The sequence below is a fragment of the Ovis canadensis genome, chromosome 12 (assembly GCF_042477335.2).
Source record: "Ovis canadensis isolate MfBH-ARS-UI-01 breed Bighorn chromosome 12, ARS-UI_OviCan_v2, whole genome shotgun sequence".
Classification (NCBI taxonomy): domain Eukaryota; kingdom Metazoa; phylum Chordata; class Mammalia; order Artiodactyla; family Bovidae; genus Ovis; species Ovis canadensis.
In genome coordinates, this window is record NC_091256.1 from 56,072,651 (window position 1) to 56,087,284 (window position 14,634).

The following is a 14,634-nucleotide window of genomic DNA, read 5'->3' on the forward strand; positions in this document are numbered from 1 at the left end:
TGCTATGAGTAATGATCCAATTTTGAGTTTTTTATATGGATAACCATTAGTCCCAGTATCATTTAATCAATAGGCCATTTTTTTCCTTATGGATCTGTAGTACACCTCTGTCATTTCCTAAATTCCCCTCTATCTATGAGTGTTTTCTGGGATCTCTATTCTATTCCATTGGTCAATTTGTCTGTCCTGTGCCAACACACACTGTCTTTGTTACATTAGTTTAATAATAGCTCTTGATACTTGGCAGGACAAGTCTTTGATGTTCTTCAATAAAGTTTCATTAAATTTCTCTATAAATTGTATAGCTTTAGTTAGATTTATCTCTTGATTCATTGTTGTTGCTTTTAAAATGATTTTGTTTGTTATTGGAGTAGAGAGATGTCATTGATTTTCTTATATTAGTTTCTAACCAGTCTCCTTCCTAAACTTTCCTATTATTTTTAGGAGTATGTATGTGGATTCTTTAAAGTTTTCTATATAGACAATCATGTTGTTTGTGATAATAATAGTTTCTTCCTTTTCTAGTCTTTTATATTTTATTTCATTTGCTTGATGTACTGCTTAGCTTCATGCCAGGACCTCCAGTACAGTGTGATAGTCTTTTAAAAGTCTTATTTATAGAGGATACTTTCAGGGTATTATTTTTATTTCTATGGTAAATATACTCGATCAGATTAAGGAAGTTCCCTTCTATTCCTGGTTTGTGAAGAGGGCTAGTTTCCATTTTGTAATCAGGAAATGGTGTTGAATTACATCAAATGATTTTTCTGGGAAAAAAAAAAGCATTGGATTGTAGATAACTCAGCCAATGATTCTGTCATGTTGATTTGGATCTAAACGTGTCACATTCCAAGAAAATTTCTGCCTGAGAGAAATTTAATGCAGCAACAGGTATAATAATAGGTATTCCTTCTTCCCCCTTAAACTATGCTTTGGTGTATGATGTAAAGGTGGCACTTGTGGTGAAGAATCCACCTGCCGATACAGGAGACGCAAGAGGTGCAGGTTCGGCTCCTGGTTGGGAAGATCCCCTGGGAACGGAAATGGCACCCCACTGCAGTATTCTTGCCTAGAGAATCCCACAGACAAAGGAGCTTGGTGGCCACAGCTCACGGGGTCACAAAGAGACACAACTGAACCGAGCACACAGCACAGAGTATGTGTTCAGAAAACATTTGTGATTTTAATTTAAGTCAAGGAAGTACCTTCCATTAGCTTTTTCTTTACTATTTTGGTAAGAGTTTGTTGTTTATAGTCAAAGACTGCAATGTTTGTGGAGGATTTTTTGAAACTTTCTAGGAAATCTCATCAAACCCATGAAAAAGTAACAATGGGCATGATTAGTCTTCCAGAATGAGAACATTTGAGATTTGATTTGGACACTTTGACTGACTCTGAATGGCTCATAGGCAGTCTCTGGCTGTTAATTTTGGGAACCTGATGAGGATGCTTCAGGCAAGAGTCCTGTTAATCTGGTATTCTGGCAAGAATAAGAGAACAGTCATTTCATTCAATCCTTTGAAAATAAGAGGCAGGGACACCCTGGAAGTCCAGTGGTTAAGTCTCCATGCTTCCACAGCAGGGAACATGGGTTTGATACCTGGTCAGGGAACTAAGATCCCACATGTTGTGCAGTGTGGACAAAAGATATAAATGAACAAAGTGGTGCAAAATAAGAGGCAAGGCAAAGCTGAGGGATTTTACCAGTGCTGCTTCAGAACAGAGTTAGGTGTAATTTTTTTCTCTCTCTTCCAAACTACACAGCTAAATTTCAACACGGCTTTTACTCTTCACTTTGGCGCCTTTGTGTTTAATTTTCTGCTGCCCATTATCCATAAACACAAAGGGACTGATCATACCCCACAGGCTTGGGTCACCCAAGATAGCTCATCTGTCCTAGACTGTAAACACAGAAAATTCACAATTTATTCTACGTATCTGACCTAGGCTGTGTTTATTACACAGACTGTACCACACTTTTATCATAGTATATTTTGGCATAAAGTCTAAATGGTATAAATGAAAAACACAGGAACTTGGGGGTATGAGTCATCTTTCCCCCTAAATGACAGTTAACGAAGAATAAAAATCAAGACAGAACTCAGTGATCCCCTTTGGGGATTAATTTAGGAAATCCACTAGTTAAGTTGAATAGAAGTTGCTCTGGTCAAAAGAAATGAACATATTTAGGGATGGACAAATTGGAAACAGTCTTCAAGTGCTTCAAAACAAGCCTTGGTGAATTCTGAAGCAAATTTTGATTTTCTCCTCTGGTGGCAGGTGTCACTCTGATGGAAACTTCTGATATGAGGGGCACTGGGTGGCTCTAATGCGTGTCTCCCTCCTCTGCAGAGCAGAGCTTTCCACTGTGGGTGGGTGTACACTCAGACCACAGAGGGTGTGAGTTATGTGCGGTCTGTGTGTGGTGAGGCCAGCAGCGCAATCATTACCTATGTTTTTTTTTTTAAGGGCTCTATAAAAAGCATAAAATAAAAAAGACTCTATAATAAAACATACACTGATTATTTTCACAGGAAAAAGGAATTCTTAAGAAAATTCCTAGTTTAAAAAAGTTCTATACCCCTTGCAATGTCAAATCATAAAGGCTAATAATGAATTGCTGTGATACTCTTTTTTAAATTAAAATTTAAAAAAATTATCTTTAGTTATGGTGAGCAGGGGCTACTCTTCGTTGTGGTACATGGGCTTCTCATTTCAGTGGCTTCTTTTGTTGCAGAGCACAGGCTCCAGGGCACTTGGTCTTCAGTAGTTGCTGCTCACAGGCTCTAGAGCAGGCACAGGGTCAGTAATCGTGGCACATGGGCTTAGTTGCTCTGAGGAAAGTGGGATCTTCCTGGACCAGGACTCAAACCTGTGTCCTCTACCTTGGCAGGAAGATTTCTAACCACTGGACCACCAGGGAAGTCCCTGATGTGCTATTCTTTGTAAACATCAGAAACAGACTTTAGTGCCAAGCTATGTGAAAGATTTTGAGTCTGGGATTTCTTTGGCTCCAACAACTTACTTTTTATTCACATATAAAAATGAATGCTGTTTTTTATATCAATATTGATTCAGATAGCTGTGTTTCAAATTAAGTCACTGAACCTTTCAAACAACATGCCTTTTACAAATTCATGGAAGTGGCTGATTCTGACAAACCCAGGGAAGGGATGACTGTGAAATACAAGGGCCTCTTCATCAGACCTGCATCCTCCAGATGCTCTGATAAGCCCCATGCTAGGACACCAAGACAACAGACCCACCTCCCTCTTGTCAGCTTTGAGTCCAGGGGACTGACTAACACAATGTTACCAGGACTTATGACATGCTAGGAGCAGAATGGGAACTAGGAGGCAAGAATGCAGCCTTCCTGGAGCCTCCAGGTGTATCAACAGATAAGCTGTGTGCTAGGGAGTGCTGGGGTCCAGCCCCGGTGGATCCAGGGTGATTTGAAGGGGAGACGGAGTAGGCGAGGAAAAAAACTTATTTATTAATATAAGATTAGATTAGGAAGAAATAGTATAGTAGGAAAATTAAGTGGAGAAAAGAGGCTGAATAACTTGGTTTACGGGGAAAACCAATAAAATCTCAGGACAAGAGATTTGCACCATCTACGTTAGGCCACCGGCGCCCACTTGAATATCGAAGGGTGCCCCGGCTTACGCTCCCTTTCATGTGGGTCTTAGCAGCCAGGGCAAGTAAGTAGACGTGGTGAGCCTACCCACTCCAGATGGGAATTCAGCTGAAAAAGGAGAGAAAAGAACGACATGGGGAAGCCCAGCATTGGTGCAAGACTCCAAAAATCTTATTTTTCAAAATCAGCTTATATACCCCAAGTTGTACATAAAGAAATAATGGAATATGCAGAGTTATGCAGGGGCAGCAGTCCTGACCCTCATTGAGACAAGGCTTTCTTTTTGCATACCGTCCCATATACAAAAGGTCTCAGGTGGTTTACATTATCTTCTGGCCAAGAGGCCTGTTAACATTTTTATGGCTCTCTTCCTGGATAGTTGTCTATCAACCAGAAAACTCCTTTTCCCTAGAAGTGTTTTTTCTTTACTCTGCATCACCCTCAAAAATTAGTTACATTCCTGTAGAACAACGGTGCAGTGGGTTATAACAAAGAAAGTACTTAACTCAAAGATCTAATGTTGCTAACACCAGGTCTACTACCTGTTTTTCTATATACCAACTATATCTGAAAATAAGAGATATGAAAATTTTGCAGCAAGTATTGGCTCAACAAATGAAACCTTTAATCAGTCCTAGTCTAATGATTTTGACTCCTCGGAAGCCCCTACATTCCTAGGATGTTTTAAGCTTCCTGTGCCTCCTGCGGTCAGGAGTCCTCAAACAATCACATGTGCAGCTGTACGAGTCCTGCAGGCAGGCTAGAAAGCCATCAGAGGGGTTTTTGGATTGAAACACTCGTATTATGCCCAGGAGATTTATTATTTAAAAGCTCTAATTTTTTCCAGAAAAAGGTGGTGGGGGGACAGCCCCCTGTTAATGACAGAAGAGTAGGTGGAAAGCATAACACAGTAAAGCAGGCAGACTCTGGTCTTGGGGGGGTGGATGCTCAGGAAATTCCAAGGGGAACCCCTGAAACCTGATCACGTCCTTGCGTTTTGTCAGGCTTCCTTCCGCATGACTTTGTCATGGGCCAGATTCCTCATGCTGGCCCCCGGCAAGGGAGCCTGAATGCTTGGTGGGGAAGCATACACATAGTAAGGGTGGAGGAAGGGCTTCCTTGGGGGAGGGTGAGGACAAGTGGGAGGAATATATGATATCTACTCAGGTTGTGTGTTTTCCAGAAGAAGCAAGGTGCCCAGGCAAACAGGAGGGAGGGTCAGGGTCAGGGGATGGGCTGAGGAGATGAAGGAAGCTGCAGGTTGTTGTCCAGTCACCAAGTCGTGTCAGACACTTTGCGACCCCACGCCAGGCCTTCCCGTCCCTCACCATCTCCCGGAGTTTGCCCAAGTTCATGTTCATTGAATTAGAGATACAGCTAATCTCCCAACCATCTCATCCTCTGTTGCCTCTTCTCCTTCTGCCTTCCATCTTTCCAGCATCAGGGTCTTTTCAGATGAGTCGGCTCTTCGTATCAGATAGCCAAAGTATTGGAGCTTCAGCATCAGTCCTTCCAGTGAGTTGCTGCTGCTGCTAAGTTGCTTCAGTCGTGTCCGACTCTGTGTGACCCCATAGATGGCAGCCCACCAGGCTCCCCCGTCCCTGGGATTCTCCAGGCAAGAACATTGTAGTGGGTTACCATTTCCTTCTCCAATGCATGAAAGTGAAAAGTGAAAGGGAAGTCGCTCAGTCCTGTCTGACTCTTCACGACCCCATGGACTGCAGCCTACCAGGCTCCTCCGTCCATGGGATTTTCCAGGCAAGTATTCAGGGTTAATTTCCTTTAGGATTGACTGGTTTGATCCCCTTGCTGTCCAAGGGACTCACAAGAGTCTTCTCCAGCACCACAGTTCAAAAGCATAAATTCTTTCATGCTCTGCGTTCTTTAAAGTCCAACTCTCACATCCATACACGACTGCTGGAAAGACCATAGCCTTGACTATATGGATCTTTGTTGGAAAAGTGATGTCTTTGCTTTTTAATATGCCATCTAAGTTTGCCATAGCCTTCCTTCCAAGAAGCAATCATCTTCTAATTTTATGGCTGCAATCACTATCTGCAGTGATTTTAGAGCCCAAGAAGAGGAAATCTGTCACTGCTTCCACGTTTTCCCCTTCTATTTGCCATGAAGTGATGGGACCAGATGCCATGATCTTTGTTTTTTAAATATTGAGTTTTAATCCAGCTTTTTTACTCTGCTATTTCACCCTCATCAAGAGTCTCTTTTGTTTCTCTTCATTCTCTGCCATTAGAGTGGTATCATCTGCATATCTGAGATTGTTGATATTTCTCCCAGCAATCTTGAATCCAACTTGTAACTCATTCAGACCAGCATTTTGCGTGATGTGCTCTACACATAACTTTAATAAGAAGAGTGACAATAAACAGTCTTATCGTACTCCTTTCTCATTCCTAAACCAGTCAGTTGTTCCATGTCTGGTTCTGTTTCTTCTTGACCCACATACAGGTTTCTCAAGAGACAGGTGAGATGGTCTGGCATTCCCATCTCTTTAAGAGTTTTCCACAGTTTGTTATGATCCACACAGTTAAAGGCTTTAGCGTAGTCAATGAAACAGAAGTAGATGCTATTCTGGAATTCCCTTGCCTTCTCTATGATCCAGCCAATGTTGGCAATTTGATCTCTGATCCCTCTGCTTTTTCTAAACCCACCTTGTACATTTGGAACTTCTCAATTCAAGTACTTCTGAAGTCTAGCTTGAAGGATTTTGAGCATAACCTTACTAGCATGGGAAGTGAGTGCAATTGTCTGGTAGTTTGAATATTCTTTAGTACTGCTCTTCTTGGGAATTGGGATGAAGATTGACCTTTTCCAGGTCTGTGGCCACTGCTGAGTTTTCCAAATTTGCTGACATATTGGGTGCAGCACTTTAATAGCATCATCTTTTAGGAATAGCTCAGCTGAAATTCTATCACCTCCACTAGCTTTGTTCATAGTGATGCTTCCTAAGGCCCACTTGACTTCACATTCCAGAATGGCTCTAGGTGAGTGGCCGCACTATCATGGTTATCCAGGTCTTTAAGGTCTTTTTGTATAGTTCTTCTCTGTATTCTTTCCATCTCTTCTTGATCTCTTCTACTTCTGTTAGGTCTTTACCATTCTGCTGCAGGTTAGGGAACACATAACTCAGATCTTAGAACCTAAGTTAAGAAGCTCAGATTTTCAACTTTGGACACCGACAAGGGAGCCAGGGAAGGGACCTGATGTGCTTTGCATTTTAGAAAGATCTCCTGGACTACAGTAAGGAAAATGGATTAAAGATATCAGGAACTCTTCCAGGAGGGAGACTCATCTGGCTGGGGGAGGTGGGGAATGAGGCCCTGATTCCTGGCTTGGGCAGTTAGGAGGACAGTGGTACCATCAGCAGAAGCAAGAAACCTGGAGGAGGAAGAAGAGGAGGAATGGTCAGCCCTGGACCCTTTAGGATACCTCAGTGGAGGGGCCAAAGGATGGGTGGAAGTGGGCGAGGAGATGGAGGACAGGGAAGACGACCTGGCAGAGGCTCAGGGCAGGGTCTCCAGCATCCAGAAGATGATGGCAGACCCAAGGTCACCAAGACGCCATGACAGTTGACAATGAAACATGCACTGGGTTTAGCCACAAGGTTTTAACCTTAATGAGAGGCTTTCAGGGGACAGCCAGACTATGGGAACCTGGGAATTCATGGTGAGTGACAGCAGGTGAACTCAAACCCATCAAAAGTTAGTGAAAAAAAGGTGTTGGGGTGAGAACTGGGGAGCCACATGGAGTCGTGGGGTCTTGGGATAAAACAGGGATGCCCAGTTAAATTTGAACTTTAGAGAAGCAATGAATAATTTCTCATTATAATAGGTCCCAGTATCTGGGACATGCTTTTAGCAAAAATTTTCTGCGGTTTATTTGAAATTCAGATTTACCTGGGTGCCTTTTTTTCTCCTTCTTGTTTTGGCCACACTGAGGGCCTTGTGGGATTTTAGTTTCCTGACCAGGGATTGCAAGGAGATCCAACCAGTCCATTCTAAAGGAGATCAGTCCTAGGTGTTCTTTGGAAGGAGTGATGCTAAAGCTGAAACTCCAGTACTTTGGCCACCTCATGCAAAGACTTGACTCATTGGAAAAGACTCTGATGCTGGGAGGGATTGGGGGCAGGAGGAGAAGGGGACGATAGAGGATGAGATGGCTGGATGGCATCACTGACTCGATGGACGTGAGTTTGAGTGAACTCCAGGAGTTGGTGATGGACAGGGAGGCCTGGTGTGCTGCAATTCATGGGGTCGCAAAGAGTCGGACACGACTGAGCGACTGAACTGAACTGAACTGACCAGGGATTGAAAGTGAGACCTTGCAGTGAGAGCTCAGATGGACCACCAGGGAATGCCCATGGGTGTTCTGTATTTTTATTGCTAAATTTGGCAAACCTCATTAAAGCGGAGTATTTGGTTCTCTTTCAGTGGAAGAGACTTGAGTAAGGTGACATGCAGATGTTAAGGAGAGAGTCTAGAATGGGAATCAGGTGGGAGCACCCTGGTGGGTGGACAGGGTGTGGCTGGAGCACAGGTAATGAGGGTGGAGGTATCCAGCGGGGCCAGGCAAATTCAGATGCTGGTAGCTTTCTGGGCTTCATGGAGGGAGAGGGGGTTGCTTGCCACTAGGGTCTCTGGGATCCTCTGCCAGCATTGGGGTGGTGGGGCATGTATGGAAGGCTGGAGGATGGGAGATAAAGAACCCATTTGACTGGAGGCTTGGAGAGCTCATTTCAGGTAACAGCTTCACTTTGCAGGGGCAGCAGTCCAGCTCCACTAGGGCTGAGGTTCCTGTAAAGGCTCAGAAGAGGCAGAGTGGACTTCCTCCCACCCTCACACCCATCCTGCCCGCCACCCCGGGGTTTTCCAGGAGAAACAGAGGTCAGCGGGAGAAGGAAATTGATGTTGGCAAGAGTTGCAAAAAGATTCCAAGTTCCAGTTGTACAAATTAACTATGTACTTACTATTATATAAAGGCGATTCCAATGCATCATTCAATCTTTCTGAAAATAGGTTACCAGAAACACTCAAACTAGTGGCTGATGTTAGGGCACCGGTAGCAACAGTGTCCTGCAAAACAAGCTCTTCTGGTGCATGGGAATTTCGAGAAGGAGATGAAGGAAGGAAATGGATGTCAGCAAAGGAAAGATGTCAACTGAAAAAGTGCTTCCTTCCTCCCTCCCCACTTTCACCTCCCACCCCACCCCGCACCCCAGCTCTATGGGATAAAAGGAACTCAGAATCTTAATACAGAAAATGGCTTTGACCATGACAGAGACTGGGCTGTATGGGCTGTTGTATAAATTGTAACCTGGAGAGAATTCACTGTCACCAGTCATCCTCACCGCCTAACATCACCTTGTATATGTCTTTCTTTATTGTCTGCCTACCACTGACTCTCTGCTGTGATCCTTGGAAAGTGCCTGTGACTGTGGGTTGAATGAATGAGTGAATGAATGAAATCAAGGAGGCATACTAGGAGCCAGCCATTTATCGAATGAGTGGCAAGAAAATATTCCTGCAACATCAAGTCTCTTTACTTATTGTAAGAAATCCTGCCCAAATTCCTACCTTTCACCCAGTGAAGCCAGGTTGGGTGAGCTGCTCACTATGGTTCCTGAGAACTCTAAGATTGGCAGTGGTGTATTTTCTTTGAGCTTTGATCATGAGCTGCTCATACCATCAGGGAGAGGGATTTGCATGACAGCTGTTGTTTAGTTACTAAGTCGTGTCTGACTCTTGGGACCCCATGGACTCTAGCCTGCCAGGTTCCTTGGTGCATGGGATTTCCCAGGCAAGAATACTGGGGTGGGTTGCCATTTCCTTCTCCAGGGGATCTTCCTGACTCAGAGATTGAACCTGCATCTCCTGCGTTGGCAGGCTGAGCACCATATAGGTGTTCTTTTCCACTTTGGGATAACTGGGGAGAAACTTAAAAAGATTTTACCTTCCATTTGAGAGGCATATCATTCCCTTTGCATTCTGACTTTGCTTGTCTTCAGAGGATCTGAGACTTCGATGGGATTTCAGTTTCTGCTCTTGGTGTTGGCAGGATCCTGGGAAATAAACAACTTACCCCAGTGTGGAAGAGACAACTTAACCTGTCAAACACAGAGAGCTGAGATGAGGTGGCATTAGATGAACAGAAGCTCACATACTTGTTCTGTCACTAAGTCGTGTCCAACTGTTTGCAACCACGTGGACTACAGCACACCAGGCTTCTCTGTCCTTCACTATCTCCCAAATATTGCTCAAATTCATGTCCATTGAGTCAGCAATGCTATCTAACCATCTCTATGCATGCATGCATGATAAGTCGCTTCAGTCGTGTCTGACTCTTTGTGACTCTATGGACTGTAGCCCGCCAGGCTTCTCTGTCCATGAGATTCACCTGGCAAGAATACTAGAGTAGGTTGCCATGCCCTCCTCCAGGGGATCTTCCCAACCCAGGGATTGAACCTGAGTATGTCTCCTGTATTGGCAGGGGGGTTCTTTACCCCTACCATGACTTCGGAAGCCTAACCATCTCTAAGAAATCCCAAATTGTGCTCTTTCAAGAGTTCTTTTCACTATTATTGAAGATATGTATAGCAAACCAGAATCTTTAGTGAACTCTCCCATCTAATACACCTAACAGACATCTGGGTTCAGTTCATGGGCATTGGACTCAGCCAGTTTGAGGTTTGATCCCTGTCGCCATCCCTTTTGTCTGAGTCAACATAATCCTCTAATGAGGATAATGGTTTCCTTCTGCCTAAAATATCATGGGACAGTTGCATAGATGATATAAATATGACATTTAGTGCCATCCCCTTTGCAAATCAAGCACTCAGGGAGCAATCTTACATTCTTCTTAAATAAGCATGAACAGCACATTTAGCTGGGCTCAATGCAATAGCACTTCTCTTGAGCAATTTAGCATTTCTGATTGCAGTCAATGCTAATAACTCAGTGTAATTATAATCAGACATCCTGCAGTCGCGGTGTTTCCAAATATAGACACTGACTGGTCTGGTCCTAAGAGGTCCCAAGAAATCAGTCCTAGCAAAACTGTCCAAAGTGGGGCTGCCTGCTCACCTCCTGTGCAACTTGGCGGTCTGATAACCACTGCTGTTTTCCAATTCTTCCTCTTTCACTGAAACAAACACAGAAGTATTTGCATGCACTTCCCTCTACTGTAAAACATTCCATTTATTAAACTTTACAAGTGAATTCTGAGTATATGTTTGACAGTGAAACAGCATTTCCTTATTTTATTTTATTTTTATTTTTTTGGCTTGTGTGCTGTGTCGCTCAGTCGTGTCCGACTCTTTGCGACCCCATGGACTATAGCCCGCCAGGCTTCTCTGTCCATGGGATTCTCTGGACAAGAATACTGGAGTGGGTTGCCATGCCCTCCTCCAGGAGATCTTCCCAAGCCAGGGGATCTTCGAACCTGGGCCTCCCACATTGCAGGCAGGTTCTTTACCGTATGAGCCACCAGGGAAGCCCACATGGCTTGTGTAACAAATACATGTTTGTGCTTGAAATTACCCCATGCTCTGCTTATTGCTGTGTTGCAAGAACCCTGTTTGAAGAACATGTTTTTAAAACTGGAATTTTTCTTCTGGCATATAGATCTCAAATGTGAAGCATTCCTGAAGTAAATTTAAATGTTCATGGAGAATACTATGGAAAAATCATTCTCTATTAGGATTTTTAGGTATCAGTGATTAAGTTTAATAATTTTTAATACACGTTTTATTTTTTATATTTTTTAAAGTTTTTTAAAATGTGGATCATTTTGAAAGTTTTTATTGAATTTGTTACAATATTGCTTCGGTTTCATGTTTTGGTTTTTTGGCCTCAAGGTAGGGTGAAATCTTAGGTCCCCAACTAGGGATCGAACCTGCACCCGCTGCATTGAAAGGTGACGTCTTAACTACTAGACCACCACGGAAGTCCCTGAGATACAAAATTTTAAATAAAGACATAGAATAAGAGTGTTAAAACAATCTCAAATGTAACTGCTTAAGTTGCTACAATAATGAATAAAAAACAAATTTGTTTTCAATCATACATTTTCAATGATATTTTTTAATTAGGCTATTCCACTCAACTATATATACTTATTAATTATTAAATTGAATATTAATATAGCAATGAATTTCTTCTCTCATTCTCATGAATAGTTTTAGAGCACCCTGGAGGTGAAACTGCTAGATGACAGGGCATGTGAATTTAAAATGTTTAAAGGTACGATATAGCACAGGGAACTCTATTCAATACTCTCTAATGACCTATATGGGCAAAGAATCTAAAGAAGAGTGGATATATGTTTGTGTATAACAGATTTACTTTGCTGTACACCTGAAACTAATACAACATTGTGAATCAACTATACTCCAATAAAAACAAACAAAAACTTATAAAAGGTACACAAGTGACACATCTTGGTAGAAAAATTAAGTCATATTTTCTGATATGAAAAAAAGTGTTATTTTAAAATATTGACCTGTAGATTCAGTGATGCTCCATTAAAATTTTTACCATTTTGTGTTCTTTCCTAAATAACCTGGCTTATCTACATCAGTACTTTCAAAGAGTCCATCTTTCATGTGCTATCCAGATTTATTATTATATAAATACAGATTGAGAGGAAGCAGTGAACATTTATTTTCTCTTTCAACACATGTTCCAAATTGATTAAAACAATGAATCAAAATATTTTGCTTTTTAAAATAAAATAAAAACGTTTATAGGTGTTGCAAAATTGTCCTTTAATGGGGCCTGGCAGGAAGAATGATGAAAACATTCCGGAAATAGTGGCAATAGTTACACAACACTGTGAATGTTCATTTTTCCCTCTAAAGTTTTCTAATGACATGTTTATAATACAATATTCTATAATTCATTCATTTCTTCTTTTTACTGAAGCACAGTTGACATGTTGTATTGTATTAGTTTCGGGTGTCCTCCATAATGATCTGACAATTTCATACATTATAAAATGATCAGCACAAAAATTCTAGTAACCATCTCTCCTCTTATAAAGTTATTATGATATTATTGACTGTACTTTTTAAAAATTTTATTTATTTATATACTTATTTTTGCTGTGATGGGTCTTCATTGCTGCGTGGGCATCTCTAGTTGCAGAGAGTGGGGTTACTCTCTAGTTGTGGTGCAAGGGCGTCTCATTACCATGGCTTCTCTTGTTGCAGAGCAGGGCTACTAGAGCTTAGGCTCCCTAGTCGTGGCACTGGGGCTCAGCTGCTCCACCACATGTGGAATTTTCCTGGACCAGAGATCGAACCCGAGTCTCCTGCGTTGGCAGGCAGATTCTTTACCATTGAGCCACCAGGGAAGCCTCCATTTCTTTTTTTATTGAAATATAGTTGACTGCAGTGTTATGTTAGTTTCAGGAGTGTTCTGCAAGGATCTGACACCTGCATACATTGTAGAATGTTCAGCACAATAATTCTAATAACCATCTCTCCCATGTAAAGTTATAACAATATTGTTGATCATAGTCTTTAAGCTGTATATATTACATACCTGTTGCTTATTTGTTACATAATTGGAGGTTTGTACCTCTTAATCTTCTTCATCTATTTTGCAACCCCAGCAGTCCCCTCCCTTCTGGCAACCAAATACTTGTTCTCTGTATCTGTATGTTTCCATTTTGCTTTTTAGATTCTATGTATAAGTGAGATCATATGGTATTTGTCTTTCTCTGTCTGACACATAGCATAATGCTCTCTAGATTCATCCATGTTGCTATAAATGGAGAGATGGTCTCTCTCTCTCTCTGTCTTTTTTTTTTTTTTTGCTGAGTAATATTCCATTCCAGTAATATTCCATTGGAATACTCCATTTCATACCCATGTGGCTCAGTGGTGAAGAATCCTCCTGCCAAGCAGGAAATGCGGGTTTGACCCCTGGGTCAGGAAGATCCCCTGGAGAAGGAAATAGCAACCCACTCCAGTATTCTTGCTTGGGGAATTCCTTGCACAGAGGAGCCTGGCGGCTTATAGTCCACAGGGTCACAAACAGTTGGCCGTGATTTAGCAACTGAACAACAATATTCCACTGTATGTTTGCCACCTCATTATCCGTTTATCTATTGAGGGATGCTTGGGTTGCTTTTCTATCTTGGCAACTGTAAATAACACTGCAGTGAACATTGGGGTGCAGACATCTTTTCAAATTAGCATTTTTGTTTTCTTCAGGTAAATACCAAGAAGTGAAATAGCTGGATCATATGGCAGTTCTATTTTCAATTTCTTGAGGAACCTCTGTGCTGTTTTCCACAGTGGCTGCACCAATTTACATTCCCACCAGCAGTGCACAAGGGTTCCCTCCTCCCCACAGCCTTGCCGGTACTTGGTATTTGTTCTTTTTAATGATGGTCATCCTGGCAGGTGTGCAGTGATACCTTATTGTGGTTTTTACTTGCGTTTCCTGATAATGAGTGATGTTGAGCATATTTTCATGTGTTCCCTGGACATCTCTATGTCTTCTTTAGAAAAATATCTATTCAAGCCCATTGCCTGAATTTTTTGAGTTTTTTTGATGTTGAGTTGAATGAGTTCTTTGTATATTTTGGATATTAACCCCTTATTGGATATATTGTTTGCAAATTAGTCCTCCCATTCAATAGGCTGCCTTTTCCTTTTGTGGATAGTTTCTTTTCCTGTGCAAAAGATTTTTAGTTTGATGTAGTCTTACTAATTTATATTTGTTCTGTTTCCCTCTGCCTCAGAGATATAACAAAAAATTTTGCTAAGACTGATGTCAGGGAGTGTTCTCCCTATGTTTTCTGCTAGGAGTTGTATGTGTAAGGTATAGTTCAGGCCGAGGCAGAAAGAGGAAAGACAACCTCAACAGAAGTAGGTTACCTTTATTCAGGCAAGGAGGGGTGACAGTCGGCCTAACAACCAGGCTGAGCGCAGAGAGGGATCAGGGAGGCTCCATGTTTATAGGGAGGTTTATGGA